The 17,389-nt window shown below is 38.4% G+C and overlaps 1 protein-coding gene across 1 annotated transcript in view; it reads left to right on the forward strand.

The window, feature by feature from the left end:
• The first annotated feature begins 7,281 nt into the window (after positions 1-7,281).
• The window catches only part of ZFPM2 (zinc finger protein, FOG family member 2), a 442,942-nt gene continuing 432,834 nt past the window's right edge, over positions 7,282-17,389 (forward strand). Inside the window, exon 1 of the mRNA XM_089517821.1 lies at positions 7,282-7,297. The gene's annotated coding sequence lies outside the window, so the exon portion shown is untranslated. The remainder of the gene's footprint in view (positions 7,298-17,389) is intronic.

A 17,389-nucleotide genomic window follows, 5' to 3' on the forward strand; every position in this document is an offset into this window, starting at 1 on the left:
GAAGGCAGGCAGAGCAAATTGAAAGCATCTCCATGTTAGCAGAATTGGGTCCAGACCACTGAAATGTACTGGCAGAGCTCTCTTTTAAAGTCAGAAAAATTACCATTAATTTACATCACATGAAATACTTTTTATGCTAGAAATATTCAAGAGACGTTCTTTAAATGCCTGCTAATGCTTGATAACATTTCTAACTTTCAACATTTTGCTAGACTTTGATATGACACGATAGGAATGCCTGCCAGTGAGGAATATTATATGTACCAGTAATCTCTTTTCATCACATATTTAGATGATATCACCCTCTTCTTAAACATCCTGAAGTAGGCATTAAACAATGTAATCAGTGTCATGGACTCCTGCTTAGTAGACACACGTGTGTCAAAGTTAGTTGGGTATATTAAGACTTTGTGAAGTTTCTTTTTTAAAAAATATTGTTATTGTTATTTTGGAGGTGGAGTGTAATACTTAGAAAAGGGGAAAGCATAATGTCGCAGGCTTGTTTGCTGGGGTTTGCTACGAGTGTGGACAAATTCTTGAACTATTAGAAATTATATATTTTACCACTCTTATAACTTTTATTGTCTTTTATATGGCAGGTTTTTAAAGAAGCAACTGACATCATGAAATATTTAAGCTATGTTTTACAGAATGACAGGGTCATACATGGGTAGTCAGAGCTAATGGAGAAGTGGATGACATGCCAGCATTCAGTATACATTCAAAATGTTACCAAAAATTCTGCTGGCTTTATACTCCTTTAATACAAGCACTGCATTCATTTTCTTGATCCCAGGAAGCAGCCGTAGCCTTTAGAAAGATAGAGAGTTTTTTTTAAAGCCTCAGTTAAGCTTCAGTGTATCTAGCATTTCATGTTCCCATGCAGTACGCACACACACATACACACACATAACTATAGAAAGTAATATTGATATTCACAGCTAAGAGAGGAAGGGGAAAGCTTCTATGTTTGACGTAAACTGCAAATGGAAACTTCACTACTTTAAATTGTCATTATTAAGCTGGCCTCTTTGGAATGATACACGCTTTGAAACAGTGAAAGCCACTGATAGATACATAGGAAACAGACTGTGGATTGTTCCTTTTTCAGACTGTTTGAAAAATTGATGTTTGGGAGATATCTTCAATTGTAACGAAGAAAGGCCCATCCCAGAATCTTATTGAGGTAAAGATGTATGAAAAATTAATGCAAGCAACTAAAATATGTGTATTCTACTCTGTCATTACCAGAAGTAGGCTGAGCCAAGCACTAATATCACCACTCATACAATTTTTTTTCAAATAACATAAGGAAATCAGGACTAAAAATAGTTTTCTAATTGAAAGATGCTGTTAAACATTTCAATTTTGGTCTTAATATTTCTGAATGTACATGCACTGATTTGAAATAGTATTCACTTAAGTATATTTTGTTCTGGAGAGGTTGTACTTCTTTTCCTAATAGGAATATTTGAAAGATATTTGTTAAATTAATGAAACTATCATCATGAAAATAAGCTTTGGCAAATGTGTTTAAACCATGAAACTATGTAAGCTGTATATAAATACATGTCTGTATCTGACACATACTATTTAAATTAAAAGGCATTTTAAAGAACAGGACCTGGGATTTGAATTGTCAAAGACTATAATGGTTTTCAGATGAGCATTGTTGGATCTTGTTCTAAATCTGTGTTTTTAGAAAACTAGAATCAATGTGTGGAAGAGAAGGGGGTTATTTCAGAATATGTTAATAAAAATCAGAGTCTTGTTCTCTGACCTATTATCTTCATTGAAATAAATAGGCTAACTATACATAACTGAATGCATAATATCTTCAAAATACATTGGTAAAATCTGCAGTTAGTTGCTAGTACTCTAATTCCACCTTCATCTTCTATTAAGAGTACTGGTTGAACTTCTTTTGGTTTCACTGAGAACATGATCTGTCTTAATAAAAGGAATGTTGAATTGCACTACACTACTTGTCTATTCAAGCATTCAAAATTCACAACACATTGTATTTATCAATTCATGACAAATAAATACATCTGCATCACTGTTGTAAAAGAGAAATGCTTCTATGATTTTCCCCATGTTGCTACTTAAGACAATGCTGACAAATGTATTGATGATATATCATGCAGTTAACTAAAGGAGAGAATGTATCATCTACTCAATATTCATAAATGTATTTGATAATCTAACATCAACTGAATTGGGTGTCCTGAGGGCAATAAATAAAAAAAAATTCTCAGACCCTCAACTGTAATACAGGGTATGAACCAAAAGCATAGTCTTACAATCTCTGTCAATGAATGGTGATGACTATGATGGTAGTATTGTCAGTGGTAGTGAGGGTGATGATGACAGACACCTATACAACCCTCTCTGATATTTAAAACTTTTCACATACATTGAGTTTTTGCACACCCTAAAACAACTCTGTAAGGTAGGTTACCATTATTATCCTCATATTGCAAATATTTATTGTAACTTGCCTCAATCTGTAGGGAGAGATGGGATGATGATGATGATGATGATGATGATGATGATGATGATGATGAAATAGGAGAGAAAGCTACAACTTGCCAAAGGCTACCTAGTGCAATTGGTCCAAGCCTACTTTATGTGTTCATGGAACAAGGGACTTCCTCACAGTAGCCCACTCTTTAGGCCTGTCTACTATACCGGCTGTAGTCAATGGTCTCATATAATCACAAGTTTATTTCAGCATTAAAAGTCCATATGAGAGAAGAGGGGTGCATAGTAACTCTGGATAATTCTATCAACAACAAACATATCCATCCCATACCATTTATTGTTATTATACCCCGAAGAATGCACTTGAATCTGTCTATCTATCTATCATCTATCTATCTATACATCCATCTATACATCCATCCATGCATACATACATATGAATGCATACATACATACATACATACATACACACACACACATTTGATTGTTGAAGTAAATGTTCTGCCACTAGAACTTAAAAGAATGGGGCATTCCTCTTAGAGTGAGCAATCTTTGCATGCCGATTGTCACTAGTTAAAGTGCTCTGGATCTTTGCTGTTGTTGTTGTTAACTGCCTTCACGTCGATCTTGACCCACGTCGATCTCGACCCATAGTGACCCTGCTGATGAGACATCTCCAAGACCCCCTGTCCTCTACTGCTCTGCTCAACTCCTTCAAACTCATACTCGTGATCTCTTTAATAGAGTGCATCTTTCTAGCAAGTGGCATTCGTCTCTTTCTACTTTCCTCCATCTTTCCCAGCATTATTGTTTTTTCCAATGATTCATGTCTTTTCCTGATGTGTCCAAAGTACGCTAACCTACATTTTGTTATCTTGGCTTCCAGGGAGATTTTTGGCTTGACCTGCTCTAGGACCCACTTGTTTGTCTTTTTGGCTGCCCATGGAATCCTTAGCACTCTTCTCCAGCATCACATCTTGAATGAATTTATTTCTTCTTATCTTCTTTCTTAACTGGAAAGCACCACTGTCCATACATGTTAACAAGGAATACAATGGCTTGTAAAATTATAACTTTTGTGCCGAACTGTATACCATTTGCAAGTTAGGATCTTTTATAGTTCTCTCATAGCTGCCCTCCCCATTCTTAATTTTCTTCTGATTTCCTGGCTGTAGTCCCCATTCCTATCAATGTTTAATCCCAGATATGAGAACTCTTTTACTATTTCTATTTCCTCATTATCTCATCTGAATTTATGTAAGTTCTTCATGGTCATTATTTTTGTTTTCTTTATGTTCAACAGTAAGCCTGGCTTTGCACTTTCTTGATCTTCCTTGTTAGTTGTTCCAGGTCTGGGAGGCTTTCTGCTAGTATTATGGTGTCATCAGCATATCTCAGATTGTTGATATTCCTTCCTCCTATTTTCACTCTTCCTTCTTGTGTGTCCAAGCCTGCTTTTCTTAAAATATGCTCTGCATATAAGTTCAACAGGTAGGATGAAGCCTTGTCTGGCCCCTTTGCCACTGGGAAGCATTCTGTTTCTTTGTGTTCTGTTCTGACAGAAGCCTCTTGTCCTGAGTACAGATTCTACATCAGGACTATCAGATGTGTTGGCACTCCCATGTCTTTATGGGCGTTCCATAGCCTTTCATGATCTATGCAATAAAAGGCTTTGTTGTAGTTTATAAAGCACATACTGATTTTCTTTTGGAATTCCCTAGTGTGTTCCATTAGCCATTGTATGTTTGCAACATGGTCCCCGGTGCCTATTCCTTTCCTGAACCCCACTTGGATCTCTGGGAGTTCTTTCTCCATGTATGGTTGGAGACTATGTTGCAGAATCTTAGTTTATAGTAATTTAAGCATAGCATATATTTATGGTAACATCTTGCTTAGATTCTCTCCCACATACTTCTTTTCTTTTTTCTGCATCACTTTAACCTGCAGCCATTTTCTCTTTTCTCTCTCAAATCCATTGGACTGTATATTTTATTAAGTATTGTCAGAAAACCTACTTTTATGATTTTTTACAAAGAAGACTAAGCTCATTTTGTTTCTCTGTTAGACCCTATGAGTGGATGAGTGAACATTGGTGAGCATGGGAAAGGTTGTTGTTCAGCCAATTTCATTAACCTGCTTGAGAGATCCACTACTATCTTTAAAATTTCCCAACAATTCCAATGTGTGATATTAACTAAGAAGTCACGAAACACTGAGACAAACTATTCACTTGAGCTTTATCTTCAGAAGCATTTGCATAATATATATAGCTGTGCAGGCCATAAAAGTTTCATCCTGGAAATGTGTTCAGCAAAATTATTTTCTCATTTAACATTTCAAAATTAAAGTTGTAAAATAAGTTGAAAAATCAGATCAGATTCTGTGGAGGAAATGAGGTGCTAGGATGTAGCACTAGAATGTAGGGGGCACTAAGAGAATAACTGAAGGATTCTAATTGCTTTAATTGTTTAATTGATTTTCTTAGAAGATCTGGAGCAAAACATAATTTTAAATTCCATTAGTGGAGGGTGGCCCAGATTTACTGCAGGTTTGCCCTTCCCGCATGTGGACAGTCCACAATTGAATCAGACTTTTATCCCTGCACTGTCAACAGGGCAATATGAGGTCAGGGAGAATCCAGGTTATTTGGCCCATCTAGACATGCACTTAATGGTGAAATATCAAAATAGAGATGCTAACTAACCATTATTGTTTTGTCCAGGTTGAAAAACCATCTATCGTATTTAGAATGCTAAAATTGTCACTTTTCTCTGATGTTTATTTTTAGTCACATTCTACATGTAAATTTGTGGAGTAGATTTTTCTGAAAGGTATAATGTAAGGACAGAAAATAGTCACAAAACCCCACCAGGCTGCTAAAACGTGACAAATTATGATTGTCCCTTTAGCCAACTGGGTGAATGAAAGGATTGTCCAATTTTCTGAATCTGAATTCAAGGGGCAGGGAAAAACTGATGCAAAATACTAAATGACAAATACATATACATTCATATCCCCAAAAGTACCTCTGAGCACTTGGTACTATTTGGCAGAACTCAAAATAAAAGCCATGCTTAAAACCTGCTCAAAACTGAACATGTTCTTTATTTCGCCATTTGAAATGTGGGATTACGTCCTGCAGGCATTTGGAAGGGCAATTTCTCTAGGACAGTACAGTTTGCCAATTAAACAACAACAAAAACATTAGAACTGGGAAACCATCTGCAGACAAAATGAAAACAGACCCAGTTCTATGGAAATCAGCTAATGATCATTTATGGAGTTTCTCCTCCACCCCACTTTACCCTTGAAACTTTACTGGAAGGAATTGAATTGCAATAGCAATTTGGTACTAAAAAAAATAAATTAAACAGTTAATTGCTGGTTGGTTCAGTTTTGTGCCTTTGAAATATACTGGATGTTCTCTGTCAATGCTTATAAATGCACAGTAGATTTACATGTACAAAAGTGATCTAACTTCTGTCCATGCAGCACTACATCCCCCAATTTCAGTGATATGCTTTAAAATGGCATGAGAAAAAAACTGTTTTCTTTGTCTAGTATATGATCTTTAAGCATGTTACCCAGTATTTGACCCCTTGTGTAGGATTCTGCAGAGACAGAAATGAACTTAATCTGTCTAGGCACAAAATCCACTCTACAGCCATATGCTATTTCAACCTCACTTTTTCACAGATCAGCTCCAACCCCTGTCCAGTAGTGGAATGCTAGATGAAATATTTAGAATGCAAAACGATTGCATTCACAGCTGAGTATATGCTGAAATATTAAAGAGACTGATTGCTATCTTGAAGAGCAGATTGTTACAGAAAGCAAATCAAGTATCCAGTTTGAATTCTGAGAATACATTGCTTATTCTTTTTGGCTAATGCCATACGTCTGGCTCACTCCAGACACTTGTGTAGAGACTAGAATTTCCCATAAGCACCACTTTAGGTGAGACTATGCTGGTAGGTACCTATAAGAGGAATAGAACACAGCAGATTTTAAAGATGTAGCTTTCCTAGGGGAAACCACATATTTCAAACAGCAGAATTCCAACTGCCCTTATTGTATAGTCACTTTGACAGAGTATTGTTTTATTTATAATATTGTGGAACTTTAAGACACACAGGATACATTTTGACATAAATACATATCAATGCAAATGTTGTAGATCTGCGTGGCAGAAGCTTATGCTACATCTTTCTTTTGCAGGGCTTGTTAACCATTAACAGGAGCCCTGGCATGCCTATTGGGGAGGGATATAGAAGAAACAATTATTTCCCCTGTGCCCTACGCTGCCTCTGTAGGACTGTAAGAACTTACAGAAAAAGTTTAATTTTGTTATTTGCCTGCCCTGTTCACAGAATTTTTCCAGTAGGGTATACATGTCATCATCTTCCTTTTGTAGCCCACCAGTTGTTGCTTTTAAAAAATCAATCCTGCCTTCCCTCAAAAATTAAAGTAGGAAAAGATAACATAGCTGCATTTGGAGTAGTAGCACATTGCACCATCAGGAAGTACCCTGTATATGTGGTGGCAGCAATAGTGCTTAAGGTTTCCAAGAATGGCTTGAAAGCCATCACTGACTAGGAGAGGCTGACAACAACTCCCCAGTTAGGTTCCAATATGTCTCACAACATTAATCAAGTGTGATGCTGGGAGGGCAGATAGGACAGGCAATGTAGCCTGGGACAGGAAGGAGAACTAACATCAACATCTTCTCCAGTAACAGCTGAGGATGTCAGCTCAGAAACAAAGGGGAATTGAAACTCTCCACTTCCACTCTGCCTGAAAGAATGGAGAACAGGTATGCTCGAAGGGAGTTTTCATGCCAGATGCACAGCAGTGATGCAGTGGAGTAAAGAGCTGGCAAGGGCAAAGGACTAGAACTGATTGCCAAGGATGACAATGTCATCTGCTACCCTCTTAGACTGCCCTGCCAACTCAGAGCTTTCCTATTTGAGATGCTCACAAATAACTGGAGTAAAATGAATTTGAATACATTGTTGTGAGCTATTATTAATGCAGATTTGGGGTTGGGCTGGACTTGAATAGTCGAATAAAACATTTTCACTTTCTAAAACAGCCACCCTGGGATAAAAACTGCTACTATAGGTTTGTTGTCGATGTTGACTCCCTGCATTTTTCTCTCAAAATCAACAAATCTGATCTAGTATTCTCTATGGCAGGTGGCTTCCATGTCAATGAGGCAGTGATTCTACTCTGGGTTTTAATGCAAACTTGAAACATGCTATCCAAAGTGCTAAATTCTATCTCCAAAACAGATTCAGCATCTCAGGTAGTTCCTTTAAAATTCAGAGTAAATCCTCTAGTAGATTTACCACCCTTCTGAAATGGGAACCATCAGCTACCCCTGCTGCTAGGAAAAGAAAATCCTAACATGAGGATGCTGTATGCTGTCTGATAGATATTGTGTTGATTGGTACGTGTGTGAGGTTGTGTCCCTCTCTTTTCTTTCTTTATGCAGTGTTAGGATTCTGCAGTCAATGTTCACCATGGTAAGATAACTGCTACACTTCTAGTTCACTACTGAACAATTATCAGCTCATACTAATCAACTGAGTTACTATTCTCTGTATGTACATGTGTGTATTTGTAGGAATGAACATAGATTAACACATCTGCCTCCATTTTGAAAGGTCATGGCTATGGGGACACTCATTGTAAGACTGGAAAGATACTCCACAATACACAGTTGCTCACCTGGGACAGGACCTAATCATGTATTTATGCTGCTGGGCAATGGGATGGGGAATGTCTTCCTTAGTGCAATCCCATGTACCCCTAAAATATGTTCCAGAGGACTGAGGATGCTTTGGGTGTGTGGAAAGGAAAGGAGATTCCACCTCAACATTAGGAGGAACTTCCTGATGGTAAGGGCTGTTCAACAGTGGAACACACTCCCTTGGAGTGTAGTGGAATCTCCTTCCTTGAAGGTCTTTAAGCAGAGGCTGGATGACCATCTGTCGGGGATGCTTTGATTGAGATTTCCTGCATGGCAGGGGGTTGGACTGGATGGCCCTTGTGGTCTCTTCCAACTCTGCGATTCTATGATTCTATGATTCTATGATTCTAAGCCCACAGGATAAAGAGAAAGTTCTATCACACTGGTGGTCAAAATTGCCATTGTGGCTTTGAATGTAGCTCTAGTTCTTGGACTGATGCTACAGGCAATAGGCTGGCCATCTCAGTTCAGATATGAGAAGCAAGAAGAACCCATCTTCTGTCTCTGCCTGAAGATCAGGGGGGTGATTCCCTGAGGACTTTGTAGGCAGGTATAGTTGATAATTTGCATCAAGCAGCACATTAATACTTACTTTTCGACTATATGTTCTTGTATGTAACCCAGTTATGCAACAAAATAAAGCTCACAGCACATTAAGCACATTCAACATGCTATGCATCTGTCAGTGTGAAATTTAGGCTTACCATTTCATACATTTTAATGATATAATGGATTTTCTTTAATTAATTAATGATGATGCATTAGCGCTTAGTGTTATCATGCCAAGCATTAGATGACATATATGATGAGGGAAGAAGTGGATGATTTTATCTTCAAACAAATCCAAAGTATTATTACACGCAGCATCAGTAATGAGCTTGAAGGTCCCAATTCAAAGGTACCACATATGATCCAACCCAGAACTGCTTGAATTTGCTTTTGTAGATCCCAATCTCACACATTACCTTAGCACGATCGATATAATAATATGCAGGTAAAAGATTTTCACAATGAAACAAAATAGAATCTAAGAAAACTAATCCTCAATTCTTTTAGTCAAAGGGAAAACAAGGTTAAATGTGCTGTCCTGCTGGGCTTGGTTTTACACACATTTAAAAAAATATTTTCCTTCTTGTGATTTTTTTTAAAAAAAGATTCTTAAGACACAAATACATTGCTCACTTGGCTGCATGTGATTCATGCACTTTGATTTATAAACAAGTCCTTTGTGATTTGAGCTAATATTCTTTATGCAACTAATACACAAAGTGCTTGCAAAATGACTCTTAAAGAAAGATTAATATACAAGTTCTGAAGGCCAATATTTACATGATCACCTCCCATGTTCATTGAAGTGTATATTTTCAGGAAGAAAACACTGAAGTAAAACACTGTTCTAAGCTTAGATCTTACACAGTTTCCTTTCTAGTACAGAAACAGGATTTGGTAGTCATTTGAGAAATATTACAGCTATGTATCCCAGAATTTTAGCTATTTTCTGAATTCTCTCCTGCAAATCTTTAAACATATGGTGTACAACATTATATTATTATATTTTTACTGCCAATGACAAGGCAGCCTTCATGTAATAGACCATATTGGCATGGTACAGACCATCCAAAAAGGACAGTCTCCTGGCGCCTAGTTTTGCCCTGCAGGGAAGCCGCAGCTGCCGAACCATGCCGCTTCCCTGCGGAGCAAAAAGAACCCATGAAAAGCGGGTTCTTTTTGCGTCGCACTTGTGATGCCCGAGTGCGCCAATGGGTGGTGCGACATGCAGACACTATGCATCCATCACATAACAATGGCGGCACCTGTATACACGGGGGCGCCACCATTGTTATGACATCACAGTGTAGTAGGGTTAGAGACCGTGCGGTTGCCGCACAGTCCCTTAACCCTACTACGCCACTAGCCTGAGGCCTGCCATTAGCAACAGAACAATACACATGAAAATCACTCCGGCCTTTCCAGGTCACACAATATATATACCCATCTCCTTTTCAGGCAAGCATTCTCGGAAGATGCCAGCCACAGATGCTCACAAAACATCAGGAAGAAACTCTTCTAAAACATGGCCACATAGCCCGAAAAACCCACAAAAAACTAAACAATGTTTTCCCAATAACTCAGAAGAAGGAACTCTGAAAAGCCGACCTGCGTACCTCATAACCATGTGCTAATTCTGGGATTGTATGTACCAAAACCTAAAGCAGCATCCTTATCCAACTACTCTGAATGAGGATAATCTACACACTTATCATTTTTAAAAGTAGTTCAGCTACTTGAAAAGTAATTTTGAAGTTCATTTTGATCTAGTCTTTGACCTGTCTATTCAGCATTTGTCTTTTCTTCTCAGATATTATTCTGGATATATTCTTGGCTCATGCTTATACCTTCTTGCTCTCTATTTGATCTCCCAGCTATTCCTTTTTCTTTGTCATCACTTTCTTCTTTCTTTCCCCCTTTCTGACTCACCTCTCTTTCTGTTAAGACTTTTTTTTTCATGATTATCAGTTAATTTTTATGGATTCTCTTTCTTCTCACATTGCTCCTCTCTTATCCTCTATTCTACTCTTGTTCATCTCCTAGTTCTGCTGTTACTCAATTCCTTCTGCTGTCATCAACATTAGACCTTTTTCTTCCACCTGTTCCATATTGGTATTGACTTCACCAACCTCAGTTAACCCTTTTCCTTTAGTTTCCTATCTTTGTTCTTGTCCCCATAGGTTTTTAAGCACTATAGTGCATAAATCCCAAATTCTTATTAATTTCAGATACATTTAGTTCTTTTTCATTTGGTTTTATTTCTGCTGAACAAACTTACATTCTCTAAGCATAACATAAAGTTGTCCCAGGCTGCATTCCATATATAAGCTATGTCACCCTCAGACCTGACTGGAAGCCACTCCCATTTTCTGTGATCTGCTCTTTGGACAGGTAAATATCTCCCCCTTAAAAAACCCCTCAAACTCTACTATACAGTTTCTATATTTCCATTTCAGTTAGCTCAGTGCTGTGTCTGTGTGAATTGCTATTTTGTATGTGTGATTGCATTTGCACTCTGTATTTTTCTAAATAAAACCCTCTCAATTCACCCAAATCTGGAGTTCTCCTCAGTTATTATTGATATACACAGATGCCAACAGCCCTAAAGTTTACCTAGCCTCTTGCAAAGTTTATTTCCCTCACATTTAAGGTAACACTGTCATACTTGGAGGGAATTGCCCAGTCCCATACCATTCTTTGGTTTGCAGCACCCTGCTCTAAGGTGATCAATGAAGAGAACCAAGAGTGTATATATTCAGATGAAATGCCAAGACAAAATAAGACATAACTGAGGAACCAGGTAGCTATTGGTCTTCTCTTCACTCTCAACTGTCATCTAATAGAAACCCTTTGCCTGCTCCACCATACCAGACCTCCCTTCAACACCTTCCTTCTTTTGTTCAAGCTGTTCATTATAACAATCGAGTCACTGAAAGGATTAAAATTAGTCCATGAATTTGCTACTCTTGTCTCTTTTTGTTTTATGTCTTACATTGTAAACTTGTACATAAAGACAGTCCAATTTTTAAACCTGTGCACAGAGCTGAATATTCCAAATAAGGAAAAAATAATCTAGATTTTCAATGGCTGCCTTCTTTATTGTTTGTTGTTAGTTACCATCATGTTGGCTTTGACTTAGGATGACCCCCATGAATGAGAGATACCCTGTTATTAGCAGTCCTGCTCAGGACTCGCAAAGCCAGGACTGTGGCTTCCTTGATTAAGTCTATAATGTGGTCTTCCTAGTGACTTTCATTTTAACAAGCATGATAGCCTTTTCTAACAAGTTATGTTGGGCACACACACACACACACACACACACACACAGACACACACTGTGGAAATAATGCAGTATGACATCACTTTAAGTGCTGTAACTCCAGCCTATGGATTCCTGAAATTTGTAGTTTTATAAGGTCTTCAGCCTTCTCCATCAAAAAGTGTTGATTTCTTATAAAACTACAAATCCCAGGTTTCTGTTGAATGGAGCCATGGCCGTTAAAGTGGTGTCAAGCTGGATTATTTCTACAGTGTAGATACACTCCAACTTTCATGGATTCAATAGGAAAAAAACTGTTTGAGAACCTGCAAAACCTGTTTTCCCTAAGAAACTGCAGCCCTGTATACATGCTCTGTATCTTAAATGTATAGGTTCCATTTATTTTGGTGGGTCTCATGTTAGGAATTTCCCAACAAATACATACAGATAAATGTGATTGTTAGTTCCAGCTAGAGCAGACCCATAGAACACTTAAGTTTACTTAAGTGTTGGCTTACCAAATTCCTGTTGATTTAATAAATCTATTCAAGTTAGACTAGCAACTGGATTTAGGCTATAAGCTATAAGTCATTAATTCATAAAGTGTAATACAACTGTTTATAGCATACTGTGTGGATTTCTGTAATCAGGAGTCCCTGTTTTTTAAATACTATATTAATTACCAGCACCATCTGTGCCAAACAATAGGGAAACAATATTTTAATACAATGACTTCATGCATGTCAGTTATCTTAACATTAAACCCTGCAGTTTTGTTGCTGTGATTTACCTGTCTACAAATTTAAATACCTTATGTTCTTACAAGGTTAAAACTGTGAATACATGAATCACAATTAAATATACCAACAGGTTCAACATAGATCTATTTCATTTGTAGTATTTTCAAACTGACTGATATCTCCCCCCCCCCCCCCCGATATTACAGTCGGTTCTTCATATCCACAGATTCTTTATTCATGGATTCAACCATCCACTGCATTATTTTTTTTAAAAAAAATTCAAAAGCAAACCTTGATTTTGCAATTTTATATATGAGATACTATTTTACTATGCCATTGTAAATAATGGGACTTGAGCAGCCAAATATTTTGATATCCACAGGGGGCCCTGAAACAAACCCCAGGAGATACCAAGGGCCCATTGTATCAGCTATAAAATCTTATGAACAATACCTTAGTTTTTAAAGAAAAATTATTAAAGAAAAAATGTTTTTGAAGAAAATTTAAAAATAATATTTTTTAAAAAATTCAAAACTTTAATTTTTTATTTTATTTTTTAAAAAAAATGAAATTTGAAATATTAATTTTAAAAAATTTGGGGGGCCTTCCTTTCTTCTCCCAGTGAGCTTCACCCAACTCCCACCATCTCTTAAAACACTTTAAAGAGATACAGCCAAATGCCACAATGTTTCTGCCAAAATACAGGTGTATGAGCAGCAGTGGTGTCACCACCCCTGAGGGTGTCACCTGGTGTGCTCCACACCCCCTACACCCCCTATTAATGCCACTGATCCCTGCCAGTTCAAGCCAATTGGAGGGCATTTGTTTATATCTGCACTTACTAGGAATGCCCTTGAGCCCCATGGTGGGAGAAACAGATCAATTAAATAACTACTAATCCACATGTGGACCTATCTTCTTCTTCCCTGGCTATTAAGTGTAAGAGGGGTTCTGTCTAACCCTTTATGAAAGTCCAAGCATTCATTATTTATTAGTTGATCCCAAACTATAGTACATTCTTATTAATCTCATAGGCGCGTTACAGACTGCTGGATTGCGGCGGTCTGCTGCCGCCACCGGTTGCTGCATCTGGGAACCGCAGCAGCCAAATGGTGCGGTTCTCGGACGCAGCAAAGAAGGAGCACGAAAATCGTGCTCCTTCTTGTAGCCCAGAAGAGAAGCCACGAGGCGCCAGTCGCTCACTCGCGGCGTCACTTCTGCCATGCGACGTGCGGACGCAGAGCGTCTGTTATGTCAAAATGGTGGCGTCCGTGTGGAACGGCCGCCGCCATTTGTTACGGACTCAGTCCGTGCTAGGGTTGGAGGTGTCTGGAAGAGACGCCCCTTTCTAACCCTAGCACGGACTGAGTCCGTCCTAGGATGCCCGTTTGTAACGGGCCTCCGATCTCCAAAACTGTAGAGATGGGACTTGCCCCTAAGTTGAAGCCATGTTGATTCTTCTTCGACAATTTGTTTGTTTGATTTGTATCCTGACTTTCTCTCAGACTAGTGATCCAAGGCTGCTCACAATATAATTGAAAATCAAGTTAAGATAAAAGCCCAGTAAGTTATAATTGTGTACATTACAATATGTTATAATGATGAGAGCCAGCATGGCATAAAGAGGGGGCAGCCTAACCTTCTTTGAAAGGAACTTCCACAATTTCAGAACAGCTACAGAGAAGATTCTTTTTGTGCAACCTGACTAAAGATGTCTCTCAGAGTGGGAGAAGCACAAGAAGGACCACCCTTTCCTTCAAAATTGTCAAAGCCCAGACAGGCTTATATGGTCTTACAGGTAGTATGGACATGAATTGTATAGTGTTTAACTGGTCATAACCAGCACTCTAAATTGTTCTGGAAATAATCCAGTAATCAGTGGAGCTTCTGGAACAAAGGATTTATATGCTTCCCAAAACAGTCTGGCTACAGCATTTTGAACCAGCTGCACACACAGCATGTTACAGTATTCTTGGTGGAATATAACTAAGGCTTGCATCACCGGGACTAGATCACACATCTTTAGGGATAATCATAGCTGAAACAGTTCTGGGCACCACAATTCAGAAAGGACATTGAGAAACTGGAGCGTGTCCAAAGGAGGGTGACAAAAATGGTGAAGGGTCTGGAAACCATGCCCTATGAGGAACGACTTAGGGAGCTGGGGATGTTTAGCCTGGAGAAAAGAAGGTTAAGAGGTGATACGATAGCCCTGTTTAAATATTTGAAAGGATGTCATATTGAAGAGGGAGCAAGCTTGTTTTCTGCTGCTCCAGAAAACAGGACCTGGAACAATGGATGCAAGCTACAGGAAAAGAGATTCCACCTGAACATTAGGAGGAACTTCCTGACAGTAAGGGCTGTTCGACAATGGAATGCACTCCCTCGGAGGGTGATAGAGTCTCCTTCCTTGGAGGTCTTTAAACAGAGGCTGGATGGCCATCTGTCAGGGATGCTTTGATTTGGATTTCCTGCATGGCAGGGGGTTGGACTGGATGGCCCTAGTGGTCTCTTCCAACTCTACGATTCTATAATTCTATGATTAGCTTTACTTGTGCAGATGCCTTCATGTTGACATCAATATTTGGGGCTGAATCCTTTCCTATATGTCCTTCCTCAGTCATTGTGCAAGAAAGTATACAACATACCATGATCTAGCTTGAGAGTGACAGGGTACAGTCCTGTGGCCATTCCGTGGATGTGGGTGGGGTACAGCAAATGCCCATGAACCATCTGACAAGCTGTCAAGAGGAGTGTAAACTCATCTAGCAGTATAAACTAGTTAGTACTGTCAAGGGGCCTAAGGAAATTATCGCATTGGCTTTGCTGCCAGTATAAACTTGGGATGTAACTTTCTTAAGGCGGATCTTATTGCATTCACCTATCGCCAGGCAGTATGCAATCTGTATGCAACCCGGGCTTCACTTGCAGCTTTTCAAGAATGAGATTTTCCCATTCTTGAAAAGATGCAGGACAAACTGGGAGAATCTCAGGTTGCATAGAGGCTGCATACTGCCCAGTGATGGGTGAATCCGTCTTAAGAAAGTTACTTGTGCAGATGCCTTCATGTTGTACAGATGTGGAATTTTGGATCTTTTAAGAAAAAAAATATCTAACTTGTCCTGTAGACAGGTTGAATTTCTGATCTGCATTTCACCTGACCAGGAGCATCTCAGTCATGCCTGGATTAAATTTTAGTTTGTTTGTCACCAGACACTGGTTTAAATCTAAAACATTTCCTCAGATTTGGAGGAAATAAGAAATGGAATGGGGTATAATCAATGTAGTGTCGCACTGTACTCCAGTTTTCTTGACAATCTCTGCCAGTAGATAAGGTTGTTAAATGGCATTATCCTTAATAATCAATTTAACAACGATTTGCTTCAATTTACTTTGCACTATAACTTCCTGAATCTTCCCTGGACCCTTCTCTCTCTCCCTTTTAAATAATATTAGCTGCTTTCTGATACAAAGAGAAATCTACAGGACAAGTTAGATATTTTTTTCTTAAAAGATCCAAAATTCCACATCTGTATGCTTCTTGTATGAAGTTCTTTAAAGTCTCTTTCACTCTACTCAATTATTGTGCTTTGAAATCATTTCAACTGCTATGATTCCACTCTCTAGAATCTTGGGATTCATAGTTTCATGAGCTATTTAGAATTTTCTGCCAAAAACCACTAATGCCCCATTAAACTATAAATCCTAAGATTCTGTAGGATGTAACCATGAAAGTTAAATGGTACCAAAAGCCAGGCTCTGATCTATTAGACAATAGTATTATTTTCTCAAGGGCCTCTCTATAAGTCTACAGGACACGACAAGGGGAACAAATCATAGCTGGATGAAATTATAGGAGTTGTATATTTTTCAAAGGTAGATGGAGTATTTTTTTTTTCATTTTCAGAATCACTTCTGCACAAACTGCACAAAAGATTTTTGCCCAGCCACAAAATTTTGTGGAAAACACTACTGCTGCTGCCTTGGTTTTAAAAATAGAGTATTGATGGGTTATTTGCCTTTCTAAAATCATAATCTTCCCCTGTATGCATGTGGCTTCTTTAATAAAGGGGGAAGGAGACTAGTTTATTTTCTGCTCTATTGCTTCCTCCACCATAGATTAATACTTTCTTGTCATGACTTCATTTCCTTCCACGCCCCTTCCTCTCTCTATTAGCCAGTGGTACCAACTTTATCTTTCTTGTCCCCCCAAAATGTTGTGTGTGTGTGTGTGTGTGTGTGTGTGTGTGTAATCTCCAGACAGGCTTTGTTGATGACTCCAACATCATCTTCCATACATGCTAAGATTAAAATGGGCCAAGATTATGTTATTTTGAAAATTTTCCATTCTGTACATTCAAGCTGTTTTTGCCTGCCCCGCTTTTTCTTTCTCCCCCTCTCCCCTTTTGATTGTTGATTTCTGTTGCTTACAATTTCCTCTCTCTATATGTGTGTGTGTGTGTGTGTTACCCCCTCCCACTTCTTCCAGAAAAATATATTTGCCCTCTTGTTTTGTTAGTCATTCCATATTCAGCTCTGTTCACTGCTTTTAAATGAATAGCTTTCATGAAACCTTGGCTGATTCTCATCCTTAAGCTGTCATTG

This window comes from Sceloporus occidentalis, unplaced genomic scaffold, assembly GCF_023333645.1.
Source record: "Sceloporus occidentalis isolate IW3139 unplaced genomic scaffold, rSceOcc1.0.p SCAF_3, whole genome shotgun sequence".
NCBI classification, from domain to species: domain Eukaryota; kingdom Metazoa; phylum Chordata; class Lepidosauria; order Squamata; family Phrynosomatidae; genus Sceloporus; species Sceloporus occidentalis.